A 17,318-nucleotide genomic window follows, 5' to 3' on the forward strand; every position below is an offset into this window, starting at 1 on the left:
ATTTTTTTTGGCCTCAAGTTTTCTGCATGCTTCAGCCTCACAGTTGTGCCTAAAACTGTTGTGTATCGATAAGAGTTTCCTTCCACCCATAATCTCTTCTCTCCTTCTGTTCCCTGCTGTAAACAAGCCATTAAAAATGTGTTTATGACATCACAGTTGGTGACCATGGAAATGACTTTGATGTTAGAAAGACAAATATAGCATCGTGATTTCACGGCAGGATCAAGGCAGGAGAAGACCCTTGTTCAAATGGCGGGTAATTAACAAAGGTGATGGAGGGGAAGCTTGAAAAAAAAGATGTGAAGAGCCAATTGACTGAATATGATACATTTTAAAGTTTTCTCCAGTGTAAAAAATAAAATAAATTTCATAAAATCTCTTTCCAATGAAAAATTGCAGTGCTCTGGATATACTATTTTAAATAAATAAATAGGGTAAAGAGAGAACTGGGGGGGGGGGGGGGGGGGGGGGGGGAAGCTTTGGCATAAGAATTATACATCTACAAAAAATCCAGCAGGCGTCTTTCAAGCCAGAGCGGTCTGTGCTTAAATCAGGCTTGGAGCATCAGGGCCAAAATAGACCATGGGGCCCAACCTTCCTCCAGTTTACACCAGTAACAAAGTCTTGCAGGTTTCAAGTGCAAATGGATGGAGCTGGAATCTTTGTCTTGTAAAATCCCCATCCTTTGCTGCATTACCCTCGTGGTTATACCTGCCTGCAGCCAGACTCTTCAAAGAAGTCAGGGGAGCCAAGTCTGGCAGTGAAACAAAAGACTTTGGCTCCTGGTTTCGCTGCCACTCCAACTCCTCCTCAATCCATTAGGCCAACACTCATGACACGGCTGCATCTGTCATTTACACAGACTGTTGAAAATAAGCCCTTGTTTTCATGTACTTTTTATTAAATTGTTGGCATTACATGCTTCAGAGGCAGCAGGACCAAGCCTGTTAGGAAAGTATTGTCAGAATCCTTTCTGGGCTCACGTTTTGAGCAGTAGTTCCAACATATGTAATTATGAATAAAATAGCCTCTGAAAAGACCTCCTCGGATTCAGAGAGAGATGAGAACAATAGGGTAGAGATTAAAAAAGATGGTTCTTCTCAGCTAATTGTTTTTAATAAAATGGTAAAAGTGAAGAAAACACCAGGAAACTACAATTAGGATGATAATGCTTTGTTCTGCAGAACTATGTGCCCTGTTGCCTCTCCTATTACAGAGCAACAAAGGGAACGAAGTGGAAGGGAAGAAAAAAGTGGGGATGAATGGGGGTTGTTAAATACTGGACTGGAAAGGTCAATAATCTTGTCTTGAAGGTATAGCTGATATAACAAAGCCCTGCAGAAAGGCTGCCCCGAACGCAGCCCAGCCCGCTCCAAGGGTTACCCAAGCGCTGGGGCTGGCATGTCTCCCTGCCTGCCCTACGTCCTGGCCAGGAGCGCAGCTCACGAATGCTGCCCAGGGTTTCCCGATGCTGTTGCTGAAGTCCACGCTTCCTCCTATGAAAGGAAACCCCCAGGGTTTGGGGGATTTGTATGTTTTTCACGTCCAACTTCTCTTGCAGCTGAAGGCTCAGCCCAGCAGGTCGAGAGGAGGATGCTGCCCCTCCATCGCGTGTCCCAGCGCTGCCACCTCTCTCGGCTCTGCCTGACTGTATGTGCCTTCTCCAGCCCCCGAAACATTTCTGATCCCATTACCATAGAGCTGCCATAACTGTTTATAGCAAATAGCGCATATGACCAAATTAGCCCCTTTCTTGCCTTTGAGCGATGTGTGGGCAAACTTGGCTAGCTGAAGGCTTGTCCGGTGACACGGTGTGACAGTCCTGGGCTATTGTCAGTCTCTTCCCGAATCGTTAGGGGTTCAGCACCTTGTTTGTGAGTGGGTTCGGTGTGTGATTCACTCTGCAAGCCACCAGCAAATGGGTTTGCTTAGGAACCAGGTGATGGTGTTTTGTCTTCCCTCTAACTGTGGAGATTTCCAGGCTGGCCAGTACAGGGTGCACGTTTATGCCGGTGCTCTTGTGGCTGCTTTTCACTTTCTGTGAATTTGCTTGTGAATGAAAACTGACCCACGTGCAGCTATCAGAAAGGCTTTTTCAGACTAGTATTTCGCAGTATTCACCCCTTTTTTCTATTCACCGCTGTGCGCTGCTGAAACCTGCAATTTGGGACAGGAAAGGATGACTCTGCCATTTTAGCGTGAACTGGGAGCATGTGGGTCCTGGTGGTGCCGCAGCCTTTCCCTGGGCTGGTGCCTCGTTGGTGACACATTTCCCTTTGCTCTGCTCTGGGATGGTAGCAAACTGCTACAGAGACTAGAGATTCGGATAGCCCACGTGTGTGTTTGTGGTCCTCACCTGCTGCATGAAAGCTGGGGCTGTGGTCTTTAATTGGGCTTCCCAAGGGGGGCTTTTATGCCCCCAATTAATCCCTTGCATAATTACCTGTAGAAATAAGCAACCTGGCCCTGGGATGGAGCAAATGGCACTGCTGGCCAGTAGCTGCCCTTCACTTTAGACTGACAGGTTGTCTCTCCCTTTGGGGACAGCCACTGCAGTCGGGGTGGCACGAGAGCAGGGGCACCTCCACCTCTGCTGCCAGGCGGCAAGGGGGGCACAAGGGCAGGGGGTCCCCAGAGGGCTTTATATGCAAGTATGGAGAAATTTAGCTTTCCTTGGGCTAGGGGACTCTGTCGTACCTGTACAGCATAAAATTCATAAGGGAGCAAAAGGTGAGTTACTGAAGGGGAAAGGAAAGCTTTAAAAATATCTGGGGTTTCTTTTTGTTATGCTTATGTCCAGCGCCTAATTACCACTTTGGAGAAGGAAAGCATTTCTCACCCAACAGCCCCCCTGCTTCATCTCCTGTAGTGAGGCAGGAAAGACCAAATTTTACACCTATGAAATCAGTAGTGTAAACCAGGAAATAGTATCTTCCCCAAAAGAAGAAAGAATGAATCCTTTCAGCTTGATACCAAGAAGCAAGAAAGATCACAAAATCGAAATATTTTCAAATACTCCTGGGTCGCATCTAGCAGCTGGCACAGAGCAGCAGGGAAGTGAGAAGTGTAGTTATTGCTTGTTTTAGGTACTTTCTTTTGGTTTGGGTTAGGTTTTTTTCTTCCAGATTCTGGATAGAAAATGATGCAAGATTGCTTTGTGAGAAAGGAAGAAAATTTATATTGACAGGTTGCTGAGGCGCACCTGAGAAGTCAAGCCGATCAGGAGAGCTAGTTTCTTCCCTTGCTGGCAGACTTTCTCAACTGAGTATGTAAGAGTATGAAACCCCTCGGTTCTCTGCCAGCAAAGTGCTGATGATTTCAGATATATTGTTTGAATGCATTCGTCAGAGGACGGGCAGAGACCACCAACGCTCTTGCCCCAAACAGCCTTTTTCAAAGGGAAAAATGGTGGATTCTCACCACGGTGATTATAGGGGATTATTCTAAGATTCTCAGAAGTATCTGAAAACCAATCTTTCTAAGTTATTTCTGAATAGCTATTGAATGGATAATTTCCATACCTATTATCAAAATGATGTGCTGGCAGTGAAATTTAGCTGTATTGTATCTGATCAGTAATTGGTGAAATGTTTTCCTAGGGTTAAAAGTAGTGTCGGCAACAGCTCTGTGTAGGGATTTACAAGGTGTTTAGATACATTTTTATGTATTCAGTTGCTTTATGCTGTCCAAATGCTTTGATGGTGTGGAGAAAGCTAACGGGATTTATCTGAGTATTTAAAGACAAACTGAAAAGACTTTTACCTTCTGAGACCCAAGTTCAGAGTTGCATTGTTTCTGTTAGCTGTTGGTGACACAACTAACATTTAAAACAACATACAATATTAATGTCTTGATCATTAATGACTTGCAGGTCTGGAGAATAGAAAAGGCTCAAAAGCAATCGGTGCAAATGCATTAGACCAATTAGTAAAGAAAATATCGATGATAAAAGAGTGAAAACTTTCCTTAGCTTAGATTGTCTTTCAGTCCACGGCAGTAATGGTTAAGATTGTGGCATATGTTTGATTTTGTGTGGACCACATGAAATAAGAATTTGGTAAAATGTTCCTCACTTTTTCAACTGGAATAAAGAGAAGAGATTAAGACCGGGAGAGAATAAAACCAGAAGGACTGAAGGGAGGAAAAATCTCCCTGATTTCCAGTTAAAGGTGAACTGAAAAAGATAGCTGCCATTGAACCCTGGTTTTCCTTCTCAGTAGTATCACAAGCATGAGGTGCACACGAGTGCATTGAGACAGGGAGGCAGGAGATAGACAGCACATCAGCCTGAGCTTTAAAAGTGTTTCTGCATTGTGGTAGGTAGCTGAGGTTGAAAGTAATTTTCTGGAAATTACCATGAGATCCTGGCAAGGGGACAGAGCTGAGCTGCTTCAGGACTGAAGAGGGCAATAAAAAAAATCAACACATCCATCACAGCACAAAGATACCTACATGTTCTCAGCAGAAGCGAAACACCTTTGTTTCAGCCCCTGCGTGGCTGCTGTATGTTGGTACACTGCTCTCCTCACCTTTGTTTTGCATCCAAAGCTGCTGGTTCGCGTGGTGTCTGAAGCCATGTCATGTTGCTGTGTGGGTGGAAGGTCAGGGTGGCCAGGAATGTCAGGGCACAACACACTCCCCACCTTAGGCATCTCTACAGCTGTAGAAATGTAGAACAAAACTGCTGATTTTTAGACCAATATTTAAATATCCCAAATTGTCATGACCTGCTGACAAAAAAAAAAAAAAAAACCCACAACCAAACAAACAAAAAACCCACCACCAAAAAAAAAAAAAACCCTCTGATTGTTAAATCTGACACATTCTAGACAAATCTTTATTTTTGCCTTAAGGAAGTCTATCTGTCCTAGTGTCCCATGGCCCTCTGCAAGCTCTTGGTGGCTGAGTCTTTTTGCAGCTGCAGGGGATGATGCCCGGAGAGACTAAGTGACTTGCCTGAGGGCAGAAAATCTGTAGGTGAGGAAGGAAATGGAGCCTGGTTGCTCAGTTCTTGGTCTGGCAAGCTTGGTCCAGGACTGTCCTTTCTTTTTAAGCAATGAGACAATTTAATCTTTAGAAATAACCAAATAAAAACAACCAAAAAAAAGTTTTAATATTCTTTGACAGCACCTGGAGCCAATGTAAGCAATGAAGTCAGATATTATAGGTAATATATAATAAAATATATATATTATATATTTATATATAATATATATATTTATATACATATATAAAATAATATATAATAAATCTTAATTTACCACCAGGCTAGATAATATAAAACACAGCTTTGCATTAACTATATAGTGTTTTTAAAAAATGTTTTGGGCTGATATCAACACTTCATTAATGCATATTTGAGGTGAACTCCCTTAGATTCAACACGCTGTATCTGCAGAGTATTTGTCCTCTTATTTTAAGGTGTCTGACATTTCCTGTAACAAGCCTCACTGGACTGATCTTTAGTGGTGCTTTCATACGGCTCTGCTCGCTTTCACCCAGCAGCTGGTGATCCTTGGAGACATCCTCACACCAGGGCTGCAGAGAGCTGGCCCCAGCAGAAAAGAAGTTGGAAAGGAGGGGGGTTGGGGGAGGGAAATGTAACCCATCCATCTTGGATGCCTTGAAACACATATAACTGAGGGAGCTGCCAAGGGAAAGCCATTTCCATACGCTTTCCCTGTCAGGAGAGTAAGCAGGCTGAAAAAGTTGGATGTGCACAGTAAGCGGAAGCTGACCCGGGCAGCCTTGATTTACATAGTGCACACTTGGGACCTGCTCATTACCACAACATCCCCCTAATCATCACCTCCGCATGACGGGCACATGGATGTGAATATGCCCCGGGATCCCCAGCACTTCGTTTTCCTAGCAGCACCCAGCCTTTTGCAGTTATTGTGATATGACAGATTCACATATCATTGAAAGCAGGTCTTGCATGGCATTACACAATGTAAATCAATAATGTGAAAATACAGCCGTTAACACAATGTACAGTTTTGCCTATTACTACAATGCCCTGCTTGTTCCAAAGGAAAAGCAATTTTATGCTCCACTGAAGCATGGTTTGCTTAGCCTTCAACTAGCGGCAAATGCCAGATACTGCAAAATGTTACTGTTACACAAGCAGTGTCCTGGATTTATTTATACGTATCCATGCAAAGACTAATTTCAACAAGGACTAGGACTGGAGTCCCTCTGAATACAGATGGGGCTGAACTGCTCTGACCCTGCATTTCCAGCTCTGTGCCTCTTCCCAGCACCCAAGTCCTGATCCAGCGAAGCTGCACGGTCCCATGCAACTCACCGTGGCTGCCCTTGTTTTGAGTCGTGATTAAATCCCCCCAGGTTCTAGGGTACCCTAACACCCAGTGGCATCTCTCAACCCAAAAATCAGACCAGGACAGCTGCTTGCTGTAAACATGCCCCATATACACAGGTCCTAGGTGCCTGACTCACACCCTGCTCTGGTTGCTTTCCCCTTACTTCCACCGATCTCCGTCATACTCCTTTCCTTGGATATGAGGCTTGATTGCCTCCCTGCATGGCAAGAAAGTCAGCACTTCTTGGGCGCTTCTTATCCTTGTTGGCTGAGGTGTACGGAAACCATAGCATGGAGCCTCTGAACCCATAATGATCACTATGGATCACATCGGCTGCTCCTGCCATTTCCAAGCCTGGTAGAAGTTAATTCCTTTTAGCTGAGGACACAAAAGGAAGAGCTGTAACGACAGAAAGAGAGAGCTGCCCGGATTGCTTGGATAGCAGGGAAGAGAAGCGATGCCGCTGTGTAAAGGTAACCCCTCCTGACCCTTTCTGAAGGCAGAAGTCACTCAGCTTTCACTTCTGAGCAAGGAAGCCTTGGTGCATTTACCCTGGGGTAGAAACAAAAATACCAGAAAAATGTCTTGTTGAGGTGAAAAAAACGTAATTCCAGAGTTTATCAACTCAGCATAAGGGGGCACGAGAGGGCACTACCACTTATTCTCTGTCTACATAGCTGTCCCCAGGTACGAAAAGGGTGGTGGCAGGAGCAGGCGAGCAGGGACATGGCCCCAGCTCGCAGCTCACCTTCTGCATTTTCTGGCAAAATTGGTTTTCATTGGAAAAAAGCAGATTTGTCAGACAGGCTGTTTAGCAGAAACAGATTAATTACCTGAGAGCATGGACAGGAAAATGTGGAAAATGGAAACGGGTGGGAATCCCCACAGGCTCATGTTTTACCAGCTCTCTGCACTATAGATCTCCTGTGTGGAAGCAGTCGGGTAGCCCCGAGAGAAATGTTCCTGTTCATGCTCATTTTGGGGTAATTCTGGGTCTTGACTTGTCCCTGAGTTGGATGGAGAGCACATTTTGAAACGTTGAATTATTGCACACAATAGAAATTCTGGCATTACTCAGTTCTGTCTTCTGCCTATAAGATGAAGCAGCAAAGGATTAAAAGCTCCTGGCAGTTGCACTGTGCGGCACCCAGACACTGCAGGCATGCTTATTCCTGAGAGCTTCATCAGGAATCGAGGGGTTCGCTGGTGACTGAAAGACATAGATGCCAACTTCTCGCAGTCAAACGGTGGCTGAGACCCCACATGCTGTGGATGGAGGGGCTGGGACATGGCACTGCCACGCTGCGTACGGGGTGGGGGCGAAGGCACAGCCTCCTTCCTCCTCCCAGCAGCACCATGTGGGAATAGCTCAAAAATTAGGAGTTTTATCATCTGGGAACTAACTGCTTGGAGCCCAGCATGCTGGTAGGCGCTGACCTGCTCAAAGGGCGTGTGGCGAACACAGGAGGGTTTAATCCAGGAGAAACCAGCTGCTGGGGTTCATCCCTGGGTTCTTCTAAACCTTCTTCTTTTTCTCATTTGGGCTGATGTCAATTTGAAATGCAAATGCAACCTTGAACAGGAAAGCAGGAGCGTTTTGTCTTTGAGATGTTCATACAAAATATCTGTTTTAACAAAATACCCTCTTTTTTTTTTTTTTCCTTTGGGAACATCTGCCATGTTTGGCCCAAATTCAGGAGTGTTCTGGTGCCTGCCCCCCTCCTTTTGACATTGCACTTAAAAAAAGATGCCCTTTTTGTTGTGCCTCCTCGGTCACCCCTTCCACCGTGCCCTGAGCGTGGGTTGGTCAGCAGCCACTGCCTCTTGCCTTCCACCTGCCTGCCCCTCTGCCGGCTCCAGCACCGTCCCCCATGCCTCTGGGTGGGAAAATGAAAGTGTAGGCCACTGAGATGGCTCTTGGGGTTTGGTCCAGGTTGTGGTGCGTACATCGATGCTTCTCGCGAGCCACGGCTTTGCTTACAGAGGGGAGAGGGAAACCTCCTTCCCCCGAGGCTGAAGCTGCTCCTCCATGCCTGGGGGCTCTCAGTCGTGGAGAAGGGAACCAATCCCCTTAGCTTTAATATTTCTATTATACAGCCTAGATTAATTTTGATTTTCTCTTTTGACTCCTTTGTTGTGTTTATTTCAAGGGATTTCTGTCACCTCCCTTCTATACTTCAGTGTGCCTGAAAAATTTCTGTCAGGAGTGATTGTGTATGACTTGAAGAAAGTGCAATTTTTAAGACTGGAATTCACTTTACAATCCCCACTGCTTTCTATTCTTTTTTTTTTTTTTTTTTCCCCTCCAAATTAGCACATTGTGCCGAAGCTTCCCCATCTTACAACACTGTGTATGTTATTACTGCCACAAGACCTTTCCAACACCAGGTTTCTCTCTCTTCCATTTCTGGCTATGAATATGAGATTTGCAGGGAATTTCCATGTGCTGAATATTTGCATCACAGCCCAGGATGCTTCAAGTAAGATTTCAGGGAGCTGAAAGAAGCTTGAGATCAATCCAAAATACTCTGGAGAAAATTCCCCAAAGTCATAGACAAATATTTCCAAACATTAATATTTCTACCCTGGCAATTCTCTTTAAATATATTACTGTGACAGACAGCTAGACAGACAGGCAGATGCTTACGGACGGCTGACATTAGCATGTAGCTTCTGCTGTCACCCACAGACGGGCTGCGTGGCTGGAATTATGATGTTTCTGTCCTGACTTTGGGGAGTTTCACATATTAGACAGTACTAAAAGAATTTTTAATTGGACTCATTTTACTGGTTTTTTTATCAGAAATGAGACAATGCGCGCAAACCCCTGTGGTTACTGTAGTCTCAATCAGCTGCCAAATAATATTATAGGAGTTGTGATTGAATTAATGAAAAGCTTGTAACAAAATTATGGTTGTGAGAAAATAGTCCTATTGGGGTCTTTAATTTAAACTGGTGGGACAAAATTAGTCCTAAATTAAGGAAAACAACTAATTGTCTAGATATCACTTGGTTGATAAATGCACCAGTAGGATTCCACTCCCAAGGTGTCACTTTGCTGTTCATAGGGGTTTGGGGAGAAAATGTACTTGACAGCCTTATTCCACTCCCTTTTTGCTTTTTCCATGGGTGTCCTGGCCTGCTGTGGGCTATGAGCTTCTCCTTGGCCCTGCTCCTGATGGCACCGAGCCCTGGAGGTCCCAGAGGGAAGGGATGGTTTGGGCCAGCCCAGGGCTACCCTGCGCTTCCTTAGGGATCCCAACCTCTCAGCTGGGGTAATCAAGCACCCATGAGCTTCCACTGCTGGGACACATAGATAAGGTGAGGACTCCTCCCTCATGTCCAATCCAGGGCTCCACTTTGGTGCTTGCGATGGAGCCGTCTAAGCCATGTTCTCCATTAGCTGCCCCATGCCACGGCTTTGGGAACCGGCCAGTTGCCTGCAGGGTGCTGGCCCCTTCCCTCGATGCTGTCCTCTCCCAGTTCCCTCAGCAAAGTGGGACCCGCAGCTCATGGCCACTCCTCATTTCAGGGCAGAAAAGAGTATTCAAAGCCCTGTGGGTCCCCAGGGTGTGGAAGAGGACAGCTCTACAGAAAGAGCTTTTTTTCTTCTGCTGGAGTCAAAAAATAGCCAGAGATTTGTAAACACAGAGCCACAGCTGTGCCTTGTGCTGGGGAAGGGGTATATTCTCAGGTGACAGGTATTTGTCTGTATTTCATCTGGAACAAAGCTCGTTTTCTCCATAGCTGGGAAACCCTGAGTTTGCCTTGTAACAGCCACCGAGGCGCTGGGGGCAGGGGAGGCCATGGGACACCGCACAGGAGAACCTGGGGTGGTTTTCATCACGCTTTGTCCTGCTGCTCTGAACCAGGTAAGAAGGTTTTGTGGGCCACAGCATGCACCTGCTCTGTGTAGCTCCCATGCTGCAAGGGTGTTGGGAAGTGGGATGTGGCAGGTGTTCTGGGCACCAATTGCATCCTATCAGAAAAATCCTGGAAAGGAGGATGCAGAGCTGACAGGAGACCCCTTCTCCAGTGCAGATGACCTGCAAAGCTAAGCCACTTTAGGACAGGACTCCTGGGGCCAGTAAAGGGTGTCAGTAAGCAAATGTTAATCCCCCCATACCTGGGGGGCGCTTAGACTGAGTTTTCCCTCTGTTTCTAAGGCCCCATTAGATCCCAGTGTTTTGCTGGTGGCTTAGGCTGTGTTGCTGGATTGGTCGTCTAAGAAAAAAGCTCCATTTCCTTCAGAATTTTTTCCTTTCCTTTAGGAAAACGTTTCTGTTGCTTGCCTCTGTCATTGGCCCTCAAGTGGTAAATCCCAGGCAAATAAATCTGTACTTAAAGCAATAAATTCAGTGCCTTTCCTCTGAGGCTTTATTTTCTCATTTAGTGACCTCTTGTTCCCCATGTCTTTGACACTTCTCCGATGTGCATTAAGCAAATATGCAATCATCCTTTCATTCTCTATCTTTGCTTTCATTATGATTTTTTACACTTCATTACATTTCCCTCTATAATTGCAACTCTTTGTTGTCCCAAAGTTTTATGGCTCTTTCCTCTCTTCTCTCACTTCTTGTGTTTCTTTGTTATTCACGTTAGCTTTTCTTGACACTGTGTTCCTAGTACATTTTCTAGATGTCAAGCAAACTCTTAGGCCTAAACTCATTTATCTTTGAACACTTTCCATTTCCACTTCAGTGCTCTACCCCAATGAATTCCATCCAGAACTTCCTTTTCTTCTAAAATTGGCTGTGCTGCTTTTATTCAGCGTTCTTTCCTTTTTAGGCCTAATTATAAATCCAATTGTTCAGTCCTGAATGCTTCCACGAGCTCCATTCATTTCCGAGCGCGGTTCTGCCATAACTGCCGGGGGAAGTTGCGTGACTGCCCTTTCAAAATCCTAATATGATCTAGATGAGAAAGAGTGATGTTATTTCTAACTTAAATTAAACCCTAGCGCAAGATCAGGCTGTTAAGTCCCTCCACTCTGCTCTCCTGTCACCGCATTTACCCGCCCCAGAAAGTCCGGAGAGCGAGGAGGATGCTCTGCGGTGGGTTCATGGGTTTATGGGCTTTTCCCAGCCCCTCGCAGGGAGCGGCGGAGCTGCCGGGAGAGCCGATGGGCACCAGCGTGCCTCCCGCCGGCACCAAGTGCAGAGGGCTGTTGAAATCCTACTGTTCCGGCAAAAGCAGTTCAAAGCGGCAAATGGCTGATTCCCACGAGCGTACACCCTCGCTTCCCTCAGGAATTTTTACTGGCTGCTTGCATAATGGGATGTTGATCTGTAAGCAGAAAGTGCCGCCCTTACTGACTTCACATTGAGCATCTTTGGCGTAGGTGGCCAAGGGGAGACGCCTGGGGTTTGCCGCAGCTCTCCACCTGGGTGTTGCGGAGCTGTTTTGATGGAATTTCAGCTCTGCAGCTGGGTGGGGGCTGTGTGGGGAAAAACCACCTGCGGTTTGTGAGGCTCGCCCTGCTCCCAAACCCTACGTGGAGCTCAGCTGTCTGATCTCAAGGCAAACCATGACCACTGCTCTACAACCAAATGCCTAACTCCAATCCGGAATCTGAATTTCAGAGTCAGACTTCTAAATGACACGATGGGTTTGATGTGTCTCCAGATACATCTGGCACTGTTTGCCCTTTCGGTATATTCAGGTGTTTAGGCTGCTTAGGTAGCTTCGTCTGGGTTGAATGTTCTCAAGAGGGGAACACACAGGGCTGGGAGCACAGTCTGAAATAGAGAACAAATAGGAACGTGATGCTTTTCCTGTGGAAATGTTGGTAGGATTTGCTAAGCTTTCAAATGGGCAAGGCAGCACTCTTCTTTCTCCTCCAACATTGCCCTTGGAGGGAGGTGATGACAAAGAGAATTGCTCTTGTCTGCTTTCTTACTGATTTAACCTGATTTCTTCCTGTGTTTTGAGCATCTGGAAAAAGCATGAGTAATGTGTTAACAAAGTTCATCCTTTGCTCTGAGTCGAAGAGGAGAATGTCAGTGACTTTGCAGACCTGGGGCAGTCTGTCATCCCCAGGTAGTGTGGGGGCAGCTCTGCTTTGCTCTCTAGGCATCTCTTTCTCTCAAAAGCCTGAGAAAAAGCAACCACTGCTTCCTGGGCTGTCTTCTCGTGACCTTTCAGACTGGTGTTCAAGCAGCGTCAGCAAGCCCAGATGATGTACGGTCATGGTCCTGTAGGAACGTGAGCAATAGCAGTGCACCCTGAAGTGTGTACATAGCTGTGGTTGTACATGGTGCACCAAGCCCATCATTTGAGCATTGGTGATTTTGAGTCCTGTTCATGGTGCAGGATCACTGATGTGGCTGCAGGCAGATAAACTTGACTCTTGTGAGACCCCACCTGGAGCACTGCATTCAGCTGTGCAGGCCCCGGTGTAAGAAGGACATGGACCTGTTGGAGCAGGTCCAGAGGTGGCCACAAAGATGATCAGTGGGCTGGAGCACCTCCTGTACAAGGCTGAGAGAGCTGGGGTTGTTCAGCCTGGAGGAGAGGATGCTCCAGGGGGACCTTATCGCAGCCTCCCGGTGCCTAAAGGAGCCTGCAGGGAGGATGGAGGGGGACTTTTTGCAAGGGCACGTAGTGATAACACAAGGGCTAATGGTTCTAAGCTGAAAGAGGGTAGATTTAGGTTAGATATTAGGAAGAAATTCTTCACTGTGAGGATGGCGAGACTCTGGCACGGGCTGCCCAGAGCAGCTGCGGATGCCCCATCCCTGGCAGGGCTCAAGGCCAGGCTGGACGGGGCTGGGGGCAACCTGGGCTGGTGGAAGGGGTCCCTGCCCATGGCAGGGGTTGGAGCTGGGTGGTCTTTAAGGTCCCCTGCAGCCCACACCATTCTGTGATTCTAAGATGCCTCATGAATTGCTCTGTGTTCAGCTCAGTGATTCGAGGAGAACTTGCCCTTGTCCGGTTTTGCCAGTGCAGAGCAGAACTGTCATGGGTGGAGAGGATACAAGACACTATCAAGATGCACAAACACCCAAATCAGGGGTTGTAGCAACCCTACACATCACTCTGGGTTGGTGCCACATAGCACATAGTGATGAAGGGCTTAGGAATAAAGCTCCTTTGGCCTCAGAGGAACCCTGTGACCTACCCCGTGGTTCATTTCATTGAGCTTCTGCTTTTTGCAGAGACAGTGGAAAAGGGGTTCAGGCTCCCCAGGCACCAAATAAAACCTTGCAAATTACCTGACCTTAGAGCCTGAGCCCTTTTGAAATCTGTACATTGATTTGTTAAAAGTTTTAGTGTTTTTTTAAGAACTTCTTTAAGTGAAGCTGCTTGAAATGCTGGCCTTTACCATGAATTGATTGGTTATGATGTAGAAACTGTCCCCAGGGGGTGCAGGGGCATGGCCAGGGTATTTATCCTGTGTCTGAAATTTTTATCCTAGTTTGCAGAACCACTAGTTTTTTTGGAAGCTTCAAGCCATCTGTGCGTGTCCTCAGGGCATTTTTTCTCCTGTTGAAATATCTGATAGAGGGAGATAGGAAGACCTCTTACAGCAACTACGCTGTATCACACCAATCACAGGAGATGACCTGAAAAAATCAGCTATCATATACCGTATCATGTAAATAAATACATCTTGCAGTTTTTCTAAGCATCTACAGTTGGCTGTATATGCTGGATGGGTATGACTGGATTATTATAGTCTGTCATTTCAGCATGAATTCAGACACTATTTTAAGGGAGTATTATTTAACAGGCTGGAAGAAGCCTTTGGAGCTGTTATTATCTCTCATGTAAATGCACGTTAAAGCAATTTGAACAGACGTATCATCTTCCTGATGGATTGTATTGCTCCTGTAGAAAGGCTGAGGGTTTTGTACTGTGCAATGCTGGAGCTCTGGGATGGCGAACGGGAGGAGTGCGGACGCCCAGGCTGGTAAATGGAGGGATGGCAGGCTGCTGCGGGGACCGGCCGAGCTGCTGCCTGGGCTGCGGCCACGTGCTTAAGGATGCAAAGCAGCCAGCTTTTCTTGGGAGGCCCAAGGTAAATAAGTTCATCACAAACTTTAGAGGTGATATCAGCAAATCTGCGTGGCCTGACCATATCAATCGCTTCACCGCAGTGTAACGTGGCTGTGCTGCCTGTGGGTTGCCACTGCGTGGGGAACCAGGACCCTGCTGGGGAGGGAAAAGTTTCCACGTCCAAAGAGCAACCTCTAGGAAACCACTGGCTTTGGAGGGTGGGGAGCCACGGGAGGGACTACCCAGCGCCACTGCTCATTAACGGACAGCAGAGAGTGAGTGGGGAGGAGGGATAAAATCCCACGCAGCACAGAAAGCTGCTCGATAGGGATGCTGCTCTAGGAGACATCCATGGTAGGGGGAAACAGGTCTTGAAATTGCCATAGGAGTAGGTTACGTTTGTGCTCGTTTTCCATCCCGGCCCCAGTCCGGGAGCCCCTGCACCGTGCCCAGCTCTGGCCGCAGCCAGCGGGCCATCCTCGGGAGCAGCAGCAGTCCCCAGCTGCCTCATGATATTATTATTCTTTTATTCGCCTCAATAAAAATCTGTGATTCATTAAGTGCTTGTCATGTTTTGATACGTGGATCAGGAACTGATCAATAGCCAGCCAAATTTAATAAAAAGGAGCTGTATTCTTGGGAAATGAGCTTGTTACCATGCCAACTATCGATCTTCCCTGACAGGCTCTGTAAGTCGCAAAATGGGGTCCTGATGGGTAGGTCGGTCTCCCTGCCTGCCTGCCAGGAACGATGCCGATTGCAACCTCTGTATTTAAAAGACTTTGGAGACAACCCTATTTTTTGATATTGCCTCAATGTAATTCCTTGGCAAAGGTTCTAGATTGCCTGGAGCTAGCAGAAATCCTCCAAAGGCTTTGTTTTTCTTCCTGGCTCTAAGGTGATGGAAATATAAGACAGAAGGGAGCAGAGCTCTGGTTCTGCGCTGGAGCCTCCCAGGGCAAGGAGGGATGGAGCCCCACGCCAGCCCACGTGCCCGCCTCACTGATGCGTGATGTGCCAGCCATCACCTGGTCCCTGCCTGCCACCAATGCCCCAGTTTTTTTCCTTGCAACGTAAATAACCTTATGTGAGCCAGGTGGTGTTAAAGGACAGTGTACCAATCCCCTGTCAGGTGGATTTCTCTGGCTGACCATGGTAATCAGGACGCTGATTCCCACGCTGATCCCAAGCCCCTAAATATGAAATGTTGGCATTGCAGCCGTTCTCTGACATGGAGGCAAGAGCTGAATATGGACAAGGAGGAAATAATGCATCCCTAAGATCTTGACTGGACTGATCTATTTGCAGCGTTCCTAAATTTTTATGTGCAGTTTATTCTCCTTTTATTTCTTAAAAAGAGGGTGGGCAGGACTGTCTGCTGCCAGGGCAGGCTGTGCAGGGACCAGGGCCACGTCCTCACCCTGCCAGGGGGTACATGGCCACCTGGCACAAAGAGGGAGCGCTTTCCAGCTACAAAACACACCGTGAGTTTTGGCCCCACTGTTCTTCAGGGCTTGGTCCAAAACATACCAGGCTCGGTGGAGGCAGATTTCAGCAGGCTCTGGCCATTTCCCAGTCCAAACCATTTAAACATGGTGCCCAAGTCCTTCTCCAGGGCAGCCACTTATGTCAACGTTGGAGGTTTTAAGAACAGATGGTGAATTGTACTTGGGGCAGAAAAAGCTTTACAGGCTTAGAAAACCCAATTCTGTACTCAGTACAGTCCCTGAGGCTTCCTATAGAATAGCTTATCCGGCCAAAAGTGAGACAAAGGTAGAATGTGATGTGGAAGAGCTCGCCAAGGTCACTTGGGGAGAGGGAGTGCGATGTAATTCCTTCATGGCTCTTCTGGATTGTGTACTGTAAAGCTTGTTATGATTTGACATTGACGTTATCCCTGCTTTGGGTGAGGGGTTGGACACAAAACCTCCAGAGGTCCCTTCCAACCAACATTTTTCTATTACTTCATCTCAGAGATGTAATGTAAGCTCTAACACTGAAATGAGTATGCAACTGGCTTTCTTGGGTGTTCAGACTTGGAGGGCAATAAGAGCTGACATCAAAACCCGAATATTTCTCAGAATTATTTGTGTATATGAGGTGCCAGAAGAGTCCTAGTCCCTGGGCTAGGTGAAACAGGTTATTGAACAGTGCTGTTTGTTGCAGTTGTCAGAATGGTTGCCAGCAGCAAGCGCCTGCCCTTGTGTCTGCTCTCTGCGTTCCTCCTCCTTGGGCTTAGCTTATCCCAAACTCCCAGCACCAAGTTTCCTTCTTTCAAAGATTTTTTGCTAATAAAAATCAGCAGACATCTCCATAGGGTTCGGTAACATGAGTTGTTTAAGGGAAAGGTCCTTTCGATACATGACAAAGGCAAAAGCCTTCAGTAAGGTTTGATAACCCCCAGCCTCTCTCAGTCCCTGCAGTATCTTACAGCGATGTGGCACAGCAGCGAGTGTGGAGCAGAGGCGGGGTGGAGCAGCTCTTTCACTTAAACATACACATGCTAAATTGAGCCTGAAAATAAAAGTCTTCTTATAATCCCGTGAAGGTTGGTTTTGGGAATGGTCGGCTGGATTAGATCCCCGATGCCTGGGCAGAGCCTGGCAAGGGTTTGACGCAATGCTGACTGCATATTCTGTTTTCTTTGCAGTTTACACTGGGGCTTTGAAGACAAACGAGACCAAGCGGGTGTCAACGGCAGTGCAAGGCAGAGGAGAGAGAGGGGCCCCTCCAAAAGCCGAGGGAGGAGGAAGGCCAGCAGGGCTGTTCGCAGGAGCAGACGCGGTTCCTGCTGCCGCTCCTGGGCACACAGCCCCTGCCCCGCTCAGCCAGCCCAGCTTTCCCCTCTCCGCCAGCAGACATCGAAACAGCCCAGCAGGTTCAGGGGCAATGCAAGCAATGGGATAACCAACTTGGAAAATACCTTTTCCTTAGGAGAGAAAGCTGGCAAAAGCAAAGCCCAGCTTGCCAGCACTAGCTCTGCGGGCAGCTGCCTGC

Source organism: Falco naumanni, chromosome 14 (genome assembly GCF_017639655.2).
Source record: "Falco naumanni isolate bFalNau1 chromosome 14, bFalNau1.pat, whole genome shotgun sequence".
NCBI lineage: Eukaryota > Metazoa > Chordata > Aves > Falconiformes > Falconidae > Falco > Falco naumanni.